This window comes from Microcebus murinus, chromosome 16 (assembly GCF_040939455.1).
Source record: "Microcebus murinus isolate Inina chromosome 16, M.murinus_Inina_mat1.0, whole genome shotgun sequence".
NCBI lineage: Eukaryota > Metazoa > Chordata > Mammalia > Primates > Cheirogaleidae > Microcebus > Microcebus murinus.
The window spans coordinates 62,523,838-62,534,632 of record NC_134119.1 but is presented as its reverse complement, the minus strand read 5'-3'; the positions used below and the strand labels follow the sequence as shown (position 1 = coordinate 62,534,632).

General features: G+C 45.4%; 1 protein-coding gene and 1 long non-coding RNA gene across 2 annotated transcripts in view; both read right to left on the bottom strand.

Annotated features, from left to right (window-relative positions):
- The window catches only part of RPS19 (ribosomal protein S19), a 224,150-nt gene that overhangs the window by 150,645 nt on the left and 62,710 nt on the right, over nucleotides 1–10,795 (bottom strand). The gene's annotated exons all lie outside the window — the stretch shown is intronic.
- On the bottom strand, nucleotides 8,301–10,066 carry LOC142861091 (uncharacterized). The gene is made up of 2 exons (XR_012912462.1): nucleotides 9,359–10,066; nucleotides 8,301–9,284 (listed from the first exon to the last, which is right to left on the bottom strand). It is a non-coding gene; the product is annotated as an uncharacterized LOC142861091 (long non-coding RNA).

Genomic DNA, 10,795 nt, shown 5'->3' with positions numbered 1-10,795 from the left:
AAGGAGAATAAAGGAGAAAAGAGCGACAACACAGACAGCAGACAAACACCGAAGCCACTTGCTTCTGCACACAAACACTGACAAAGGACGATATCCTACCCTAGGGTTATCTTGCCCAATCCTGCAATGACTTGCAGGCAAACAAATGGAGTCGACCAAGGCCACCTGGTCACCCCTAATCCCTGGAGCGTCCTCCAGGGCGACAGTTTTTCTGGCCAAGAACCCTATCTTGGTCCAGAGGAACTTCCTCCTTACGGAGTTAGTACCCTGTCGTTCCAAATTCAAACTTCAAAACTGACACATCACATACAACACAGAGACAAACATAAAGGATGACTCCGGAGTCTGCCTACCTCCAAGCCTGGTGCCGCCGGTCTTTTAAGAGGGGTCGCCTCTCCGATCCCGGACGAGCCCCCAAATGTTAGGCCGCAGAAATGTACAGCCTGTGTGGGGGAGAGACGACCGCCTAAAAAAGACTCAGAGTCCAGAGACTTGATGCAAAAGCATGAGGTTTTATTTCCAGCGCAGCGCAGGGGCAAGCAGCACTACCTAGCTAGCGAAGCTGCCACGCCGACCTTTTTTTTTCCTTAGGATTTTATAGGCAGAAACCACACGCAGGTGGCTAGGGATCACAGGGTGGGGGGAAATTCCATGGGCTTTAACCTTGCACAAACATGTACCAGATGGGCTAATATCAGGAACTTCTAATCTTGGTCAATAGTTTCCAAGGACTAACGGCAAGTGGTTTTCTGGGAGTTACAGAGTGGCGCCGGCACCAGCGGGGGAGGGAATAGGGTTGAGCGAGCGGAGGGGCACCAGCGGGGGAAGGGAGTAGGGTTGAGCGAGCGGATTTTACAGAAGCAGAACGGCGGGTTAGATTTTTCTCCACAATAGTAGATTTCGGCAAGTTTATATTGGTGAAGAAAAACGACTTCCTCAACCCGTAATCACGGCAGGCTTTTGGTGCAACCTTCCCTCAGCTTTCTTCTTTAGAATGTTTGTGTAAAGAGAGGGAGACAAGGAGGTTTTCCTGTTTGGAAAAAATCTATCCTCTTCTTCCTGCCCTAATCAAGAAACACAAAACTCAATATAAGAAATTTAAAAGATATAAATTCATTTTTTCTGCTTTACCATTTTGTCATGGTTTCTTCGAGCATTGCTCGTTCTGCTTCTTTGTGGATGTTCTCTCTCTCTCTCTCTCTCTCTATATATATATGTATACACACATAACCGGGCTATTCGATTTTTGGTGAAGAAAATTGAGTTCCTCAACCCGTCAACAAGGCAGGTTTTTCAAGCATCTTCCCTCAGATTTCTTCTTTTGAAGGTTTGAATCAGGAGAGGCACACGGACTGACTGTTTTTCCTGTGTGTGAACAATGTATCTCCTTCTCGCTGTCCTAAGCAAGAAACAGACAACTGAATACAAGAAATCTAAAATATATAAGCAGTTGAGTCGTGTTTTTCTGCTTTACCATTTTTTCGTGGTTTCTTCTGAGCATTCCTAACTTTGCCTCTTTGTGGCTGTTCTATATATACACACATAACCCGGCAAGTCGATTTTTGGTGAAGAAAAACGACTTCCTCAACCCGTCCACAAGGCAGCTTTCTCGTGCAACCTTCCCTCGGTTTTCTTCTCTTGAACATTTGAATGAAGACAGGCAGACTGACTGTTGTTCCTGAGTGTAAAGAATCTATCCTCTTCTTGCTGCCCTAAGCGAGAAACACACAAGTCAATACAAGAAATCTAAATGTTAAGCAGTTAAGTCCTGTTTTTCTGCTTTACCATTTTTTCGTGGTTTCTTCTGAGCATTGCTCACTTTGTCTATATACACACATAGTAGATTTTGGTGAAATACATTTCACAAGTAGATTTCGGCAAGTAGATAATGGTGAAGAAAACGACTTCCTCAGTCCATAATCAGGCAGGCTTTTCGTGCAACCTTCCTCAGCTTTCTTCTTTTAAACGATTGTGTAAAGAGAGGCAGACTGACTGACGGTTTCATGTTTGTAAAGAATCTATCCTCTTCTTGCTGCCCCAAACGAGAAACACACAAGTAAATACAAGAAATCTAAACGATTTAAGCAGCTAAGTCCTGTTTTTTGCTTTACCGTTTTTTCAGGGTTTCTTCAGAGCCTTGCTCACTTCGCCTCCTTGTGGCTGTTCTATATATTTATATATGAAAACAAAACCCAGAAGTCGATTTTTGCTGAAGAAAAACGACTTCCTCAACCCGTGCACAAGGCAGGTTTTTCGTGCAACCTTCCCTCAGCTTTCTTCTTTTGAACTTTCCAATCAAGAGAGGCAGACTGACCTTTTATCTTTTCCCTGTGAAAGGAATGTATCTCCTTACCGCTGTCATAAAGAAGAAACACAAAAGTCAATACAAGAAATCTAAATGATTTAAGCAGTTAAGTCGTGTTTTCTGCTTTACTATTTTTTTCATGGTTTCTTCTGAGCATTGCTCACTTCCCCTTCTTTGGCCGTTCTGTATCTATCTATATCTATATATCTATACACACACACACACATAATAGGGCAAATCGGTTTTTGCTGAAGAAAAACGACTTCCTCAACCCTCAACAAAGCAGGCTTTTCCTGCAACCTTCCCGCTGCTTTTTTGTTTTGAACGTTTGTGTGAAGAGAGCCAGACTGACTGACATTTTTCCTGTTTGTAAGCATTTATCCTCTTCTTCCTGCCCTAAACAAGAAGCACACACGTCAATACAAGAAATCTAAAAGATATAAGAAGTTCAGTCGTGTTTTTCTGCTTTACCATTTTTTCGTGGTTTCTTCGAGCATTGCTAACTTTGCCTCTCTATGGCTGTTCTATATATACACACATAACCCGGCAAGTCGATTTTGGTGAAGAAAAACGACTTCCTCAACCCATCCACAAGGCAGCTTTTTCGTGCAACCTTCCCTCAGCTTTCTTCTCTTGAACGTTTGAATCAAGAGAGGCAGACTGACTGTTTTTCTTCTTCTCTGTGAAAATAATGTATATCCTTCTTGCTGCCCTGAACAAGAAACACACAAGTCACCACAGGAAATCTAAAAGATTTAAGCAGTTAAATCATGTTTTTCTGCTTTAGTCTTTTTCACGGTTTCATCTGAGCATGGTGAGTTCACAGCTTTGTTGTTGTGTATATATATATATATATGAAAATAAAACTGCAATTCCGTCTTTGGTGAGGAAAAACAAATTACTCAACACATCAACAATTCACTTTGCCCGTTTAACCTTGTCTTGGCTCTGTTGTTTCGAGCTTTCGTCTCAGGAGAGGCAGACTGACATTATGTTTGTGTGTGTGTGTGTTTGCACTTGAAAAAGACAGTATCTCCTTCTTGCTGCCCAAAACAAGAAACATGCAACAATTCAACACAGGAGATAGAAATGGTAAATACTGTTTTTCTACGTTTCCATTACTTTGGTGGTTTCCTCAGATGTTCAGCTGAATTCTGGACTTTGTTGCTTTTGTCAAATAACAACATATCTCGCTGTTTTTTGTGGGAAAGACGAAGCACTCAAAACACCAACGATGTGGGTGTCAACTTCACCAGTGCAATTCCAGGTGCTTCCACCTCACAGGAGCCGAATTCTGAACGATTTGAGACTTTCAGTCCAGCGTTCAGTGAGAGCGAAGCACTGAAACTGCGAGGGGCTTGGAGACATGGGAGGAGCCTGCTGGCTGAGCCGGTAGGGCTTGATGCCTTGGTGGAAGCTAATTGGTGGAGCAGTGGATGATTGCAGAAGCTGATTGGTTGAGATGTTGATGACTTGAGAGAAGCTGATTGGCTGAGCTGGTGATGAATTGGCAGAAGGTGATTGGCTGAGCTGGTGATGACTTGGCAAAAGCTGATTGGCTGAGCTCCAGAGAGCCTCAGGGTGTGTGGGTGGGGTCAGGGGACGGCACTCCTGAAACTTGTATAAAAGGATGCCTCTGCCTGTGTGAAGACCCTCCAGGCTACTGCAGCTAGGAGGCGCGCTCAGCATGTTGTGCAAGGATTCCTTGATTTTGCTCTTGAAAGAGAAAGCCATGGAACTGATGATGGATGCTGTGGCTTCATGTGTCCTGTACTTGAGAAGCATGTATCTAGGAGAGGAATTCATGACATGTCCTGGAAACGGGCAGAACTCTTCCTTCAAGGAGATGTTTACATTTCTTTTGTTGAAGAAGATAGTTCTGTGGTGCCTGAAGAAAGGCTTGCCAGTTGTACATGACCTGATTTTTCGATCTTTGAGAAATGACATGCCTATTCTACGGGGCTCTAATGATGATGACGACATTATTGTACTGGTGGAAAAATAGACACAGACGTTTCTATTCTGGGATAGAATAGAGAACCCAGAAATACAGCCTCACATCTACAGCCAACTGATCTTGGACAAAGTCAGCGAAAACGTACTCTGGGCAAAAACATAGCCTTTTCAGCAAAGGACGCTGGGTACATTCGATTCCCACGTGCAGAAGAATCAAACCCGACTCCTGTTTGTGACCGTATAAAAACATCAGGCCAGGCGTGGTGGCTCACGCCTGTCATCCTAGCACTTTGGGAGGCCAAGGTGGGAGGATGGCTTGAGGTATGGACACAGAGTGTGGAATGACGGACATTGGAGACTTGGAAGGGTGGGGAGCCTGGGGGGTGAAAGAAGAGAAATGACGTAATGGGTACAATGCATGTCATTCAGATGATGGATTCACCAAAAGCCTTGAAGCCACCGATACCCAACATAGCCATGTGACAAACTACACCTGTACCTCATAAATCAATAAGCAACAAAAACTGTATGCATGTCATATACCTTTCCAAAGAAGATGTTTCAGAAACCAAAGATGTGATTGTGGTTTAAGGACTCATGGGAGATCAAGTGTGGTCAAATGACAATGGTGGTGGATGATGGGTGACGGTGATTTTTCTGGCATAATATCATCCAGTGGCTGGAAAATGTGTCCCATGCTCTTGCATTTCCTCCTGTTTGGCCCATTGTGACTGGCGTTCTGAGAAGGCTGACTAGTGTGTGAGCAAATAAACAGAATGATTACAAAATGCATCGTAGCCCTATGGTCTGGATCTGTGGTGGCTTCCATGTATTTCCTCTTGGCTTCAGCTTCTGAGACTGGGACCTAGAGGAGGGGAAAGGTCTCAGAGTGGGAAGAGCTCAAGCATGGGATGGAAGAGGTGTCCATGGGGGCCTAGGTGCTGAGGGGCTGCAGTCCACGAGGGGTTGACTCAAAGGGAGAGAGGCCTGCCAAAGGCTGAAATTCTGAACTCAGGAGCCCCCGGGGATGACAGAACCCCCTGCCTGAGAAGGGAAGCTGGACCTGGAAGCGATGCTCACCCTGGAGTTTAGAAGACAGCTTTCCTTACTTGAGGTGGAGGAAGCTATCCCAAACAGGAGCAGGGCATTCTGGCCCCTGGAGGACGCAGGTGGGGTAAGCAAGCCGGGAGGAAGTGGTGTTGGGTGGTGGGATGAAACCCAAAGGGGAGGCCCAGAGAAAACCCAGTGATCACCAAGAGGGGAGGCAGCAGAGTGTGCCAGTGCATCCACAGTTCCCTCCTGCTGTGTGGGACTTACAGGCCTTTGGAGGATCATCTGGAGACGTGCAGCCTACAAAGCTGTGGTTCTGTAGCCTCACCAAGCAAAGCCCAACATGCGAATTCCAGCCTCCGATGGGATAAAGCAACACCTGGGTCACGTGGGAACCTAAACCCAGGGCAGCCCTCCAGATAAGCCCATGGGATCACGTGGCACGCTACCTGGTGGCCCCCAGCACACCCTCAACCCCTTTGCAGGTCGCAGCGGGAGCAGCGTGCCACGTGATTCTGATGGAGAAAAGACTTTCCAGCAGGACAAACACATCCATGTTCACGGAATGCACAGTTTTTGAGACCTGGCTGATTTCACTTCTAACCAGTCTTTGGAGGAAAAGGAGAAACTCCACAGGCTGCTGGGCCAGAAGCTTCCTGGCTCATAATGCTATCACAGCCCTTTGATGTGTGAAGCAGGAAAACTCTGTGTGGAAAGCTCTGTGCCCTCAGAGGTACCCCCTACCTGGAGTCCACTTGAATTATCTAGGACCTGGGCTCCCATTCCTCTCCCTGCTTCATGGTATCTCTGAACTGGATTCTCCATACTCCAACATCCACCCGGCATTCCTTCCTCACCCCAGCCCCCACACCCCAGCCTTCTCATGTCCCCGCCTCTCCTTCCTGCCTGCTGACAACCAATCAGACACTCTCTGGGCCCACATCTCGCTAATTGACTCCCTGCCCTGGTGACACCCCCAGCATTGCGACCTTGTCCTCTAGGTTCTAAGAGCCCCTGGGAGCTGTGGGTGACATGTGACTCTCTCTGTCTGCAGCCTAGCCCTGCACTGCTGCCACTGCCAAGGACAGGCCAGGTTGAATGGGCAGCTGCCCACGTCTCACCCTGGTTGGAGCTGGTCACTGGAAGAGCCTGGCACTCACTCTGCAAACAGCCCTGCCTCCACCCTCCTTGTCACTCACCCTCCTTTGCCACTCTGTTTCCAGGCTGCTGTCATGGAAGCATGTCTGCTCAGAAACCAGCAAGATAAAATGGAGGTCCCGTCTTGAATGGCCTCACAACCGCTGGCTCAGCCGCCATCCACCTCTGTGGTATTTATACTCCCTTCCTTCCTCTCGTCTTGCTTTCCCACTCTGACCCCTGGCTGGATTCTACTCTCCCCAAACCCCTCGTCCCCGCTCCAGGATCCCATGTGGGCACCTACACAAACTCCTTTCGTGAGTTGGGGGACTAGTGACCCTGGAGAAGCAGTTCCCAGTCGGGGGTCCCCTCCTGGAGCCTTGTCATTGTCATCCTGACGGGCCCAACCTGGGCAAGGACTTCCCAAATTGAAGACTATCACAGTAACAAGAAACAGCCACATCCACATGACAAAAGTAAAGCCCCAGTAGCCCTCCTTAGCACCAACACACTGAGCAGGCGTGTAAGGGAGTCAAAGTGGAGCATAGGGAAGGGCTCTGAAAAGACTCTGAGTGTTTGCCTTTGACTGCCTTGGGAAGGACACGGTCCTGTGCCACACTCCCCCGAGCCAGACAGCCGGCAGAAGCTTCCAGATAGCAAGTTCTCTGAGGAGTCATCCCTTGAGGGAACCCTTTGGGCTGGGATCCTATGGCTGAGATCAGATTCCCCAATGTCCGTGTGTGGAAAGGGTCCTTGGTGTTCACTGTTACTTTCACTGCAGTGATGTGGTCTTTGGCCTGAGGCTTTTGGCGTAGAGTGTTGAACACTGTTAAGTGGCTTTCAAATTAGCCAAACAAAACAGACTTTCTGCCCCTAGACTCAAAGAGACCAAACATTTCACAGTAATTCTCTGTGTTAGAAAAACTAAGGAGAGAGAGGAAGGAAAAACATTTTCTTCCACCGTTTTACCTTCAAGATTAACAAGCACTTCCCCTTTTGTCCTTTTGCTGGAAGAAACTTTTCAAGTGAGATGAGGGGCTCTAGGGTGAGGCTTGGACCTGTCAAGAGGGCTGCCTGGTGACTCGAGTGCCTGGTGGGTGTGAGACCGTGACAGCCTGGACCAGGCAGCAGAGCCAGGGCTTTGCACTTTGGAGAGCGAGCAATGAAGGGGATGACAAGAAAGAGCCACACTCCCTATTGACACTGAAACCATCACAAAAGGAAAACAAATGTCCCGAACTGTCATTTGCACCAAGAGTGGCAGAAGGTGCTGGGGACTCTGTGAGTCGTGTAGGGCATCTATAGGACTCCAGCGAATAACCTCATTTTCAAACACAGTTGCTGGACTTCACTTTGCCTCTGTCCAGCAGTCCTTCAATGTCAGTGGAAAAATGAAACTGTGTGAAATAGTTTCAAGAGGTTTATTTTCCTTCCGTGGGACTGACGGTGGCCCAGGGAAAACACAAACGCAAGAAGCGTTGAGTAAGTGGACTGGAGGTAGTTGGATTATTGTTTGCTTTTATACATTTTCAGCAGGCAGCAATTCCAGCCAAAGGCATGAATATTTGTATGAAACATGTACATTGCTTTCGCCCCAAAAAGGAGAAATTCTTTCAAGGGGGGGGGGCATATAAGTCACAGGCTGATTTAGAGATTCTTTACTTTGTAATTGGTAGAGGAATCAAGTCAGGTCTAGAAGTTGGCGTTAGAGGAGAAGAACGTGTAAGTGAAGATGATGAAGTCAGTTAACTGCACAGGAAGTTGTCAGACAGGGAACCAGCAGACACTGCTTAGCACGCAGCCAAAAGGGCCCCAACCACCCGGATGACAAACCAGGATTGGTGACAGAAAGTGCAGGTCGAAATACTTTAATGGCTTACATGGAATCAGGGCTTCATTATTTTTGTGATGTTCTCAGCATAGGCAAGACTGATTTTCTTCGTCTGTTGCAAAAGAGGGGCATCTGTCTCTTGGGCAATTTGGCTGACTCGCCTGCCTTCTTGCTTCTCTGAATAAAAAAAATCATATCTCAATCTTTGCCACAAGAAAAACATAGTATCAAAATATCAACCGTGCAGGTTACCCGTTGAACACTCTCTCAACTTCTTGGTTTTATGTTGGACTCCGGAGTGGCACATTGACTTTTTCTTTGTCTCCATGAAAAGATTGTCTGTCCTTCATGCTGACCTAAATAAGAAACACACAAGTCAATACAAGAAATCTAAAATATTTAAGAACTTAAGTCGTAGTATTCTCCTTTACCATTTTTTTGTGGTTTCTTCTGAGCATTGCTCATTTCACCTCCTTGTGGGTATTATACACACACACACACACACACACACACACACACACATAACCTGGTAGTAGACTTTTGCTGAAGAAAAACGATTTTCTCAACCCGTCAACCCGGCAAGTTTTTCATGCAACCTTCCCTCAACTTTCTTCTTTTAAACATTTCAGTCAAGACAGACAGACTGACTGTTTTTCCTGTGTGTGAGCAATATATCTCCTTCTCGCTGCCCTAAGCAAGAAACACACAAGTCAATACAAGAAATCTAAAAGATATAAGCAGTTAAGTCGTTTTTTTTTTCTGCTTTACCATTTTTTGTGGTTTCTTCTGAGCATTGCTAACTTTGCCTCTTTGTGGCCGTTCTATATATACACACATAACCCGGCTAGTCAATTTTTGGTGAAGAAAAACGACTTCCTCAACCCGTCTACAAGGCAGCTTTTTCGTGCAACCTTCCCTCAGCTTTCTTCTTTTGAACGTTTGAATCAAGACAGGCAGACTGACTGTTGTTCCTGTGTGTAAAGAATCTATCCTCTTCTTGCTGCCCTAAAGGAGAAACACACAAGTCAATACAAGAAATCTAAATGATTTAAGCAGTTAAGTCCTGTTTTATGCTTTACCATTTTTTCAGGGTTTCTTCAGAGCCTTGCTCACTTCGCCTCCTTTGGCTGTTCTCTCTCTCTCTCTCTGTCTCTATATATATATATGAAAGCAAAACCCAGAAGTCGATTTTTGCTGAAGAAAAACGACTTCCTCAACCTGTCAACAAGGCAGGTCTTTCGTGCAACCTTCCCTCAGCTTTCTTCTTTTGAACTTTCCAATCAAGAGAGACAGACTGACCTTTTATCTTTTTCTCTGTGAAAGGAATGTATCTCCTTTGCACTGTCATAAAGAAAAAACACAACAGTTAATACAAGAAATCTAAATGATTTAAGCAGTTAAGTCGTATTTCTCTGCTTTACCATTTTTTCATGCTTTCTTCTGAGCATTGCTCACATTGTCTATACACACACATAGTAGATTTTGGCAAGTTTATATTGGTGAAGAAAAACGACTTCCTCAACCCGTAATCACGGCAGGCTTTTGGTGCAACCTTCCCTCAGCTTTCTTCTTTAGAACGTTTGTGTAAAGAGAGGGAGACGAGGAGGTTTTCCTGTTTGGAAAAAATCTATCCTCTTCTTCCTGCCCTAATCAAGAAACACAAAACTCAATATAAGAAATTTAAAAGATATAAGCAGTTAATTCATTTTTTCTGCTTTACCATTTTGTCATGGTTTCTTCGAGCATTGCTCATTCTGCTTCTTTGTGGATGTTCTCTCTCTCTCTCTCTCTCTCTCTCTCTATATATATATATGTATACACACATAACCGGGCTATTCGATTTTTGGTGAAGAAAATTGAGTTCCTCAACCCGTCAACAAGGCAGGTTTTTCAAGCATCTTCCCTCAGATTTCTTCTTTTGAAGGTTTGAATCAGGAGAGGCACACGGACTGACTGTTTTTCCTGTGTGTGAACAATGTATCTCCTTCTCGCTGTCCTAAGCAAGAAACAGACAACTGAATACAAGAAATCTAAAATATATAAGCAGTTGAGTCGTGTTTTACTGCTTTACCATTTTTTCGTGGTTTCTTCTGAGCATTCCTAACTTTGCCTCTTTGTGGCTGTTCTATATATACACACATAACCCGGCAAGTCGATTTTTGGTGAAGAAAAACGACTTCCTCAACCCGTCCACAAGGCAGCTTTCTCGTGCAACCTTCCCTCGGTTTTCTTCTCTTGAACATTTGAATGAAGACAGGCAGACTGACTGTTGTTCCTGAGTGTAAAGAATCTATCCTCTTCTTGCTGCCCTAAGCGAGAAACACACAAGTCAATACAAGAAATCTAAATGTTAAGCAGTTAAGTCCTGTTCTTTGCTTTACCGTTGTTTCAGGGTTTCATCTGAGCCTTGCTCACTTCGCCTCCTTGTGGCTGTTCTATATATATACATGAAAACAAAACCCAGAAGTCGATTTTTCATGAAGAAAAACGGCTTCCTCAACCCGTGCACAAGGCAG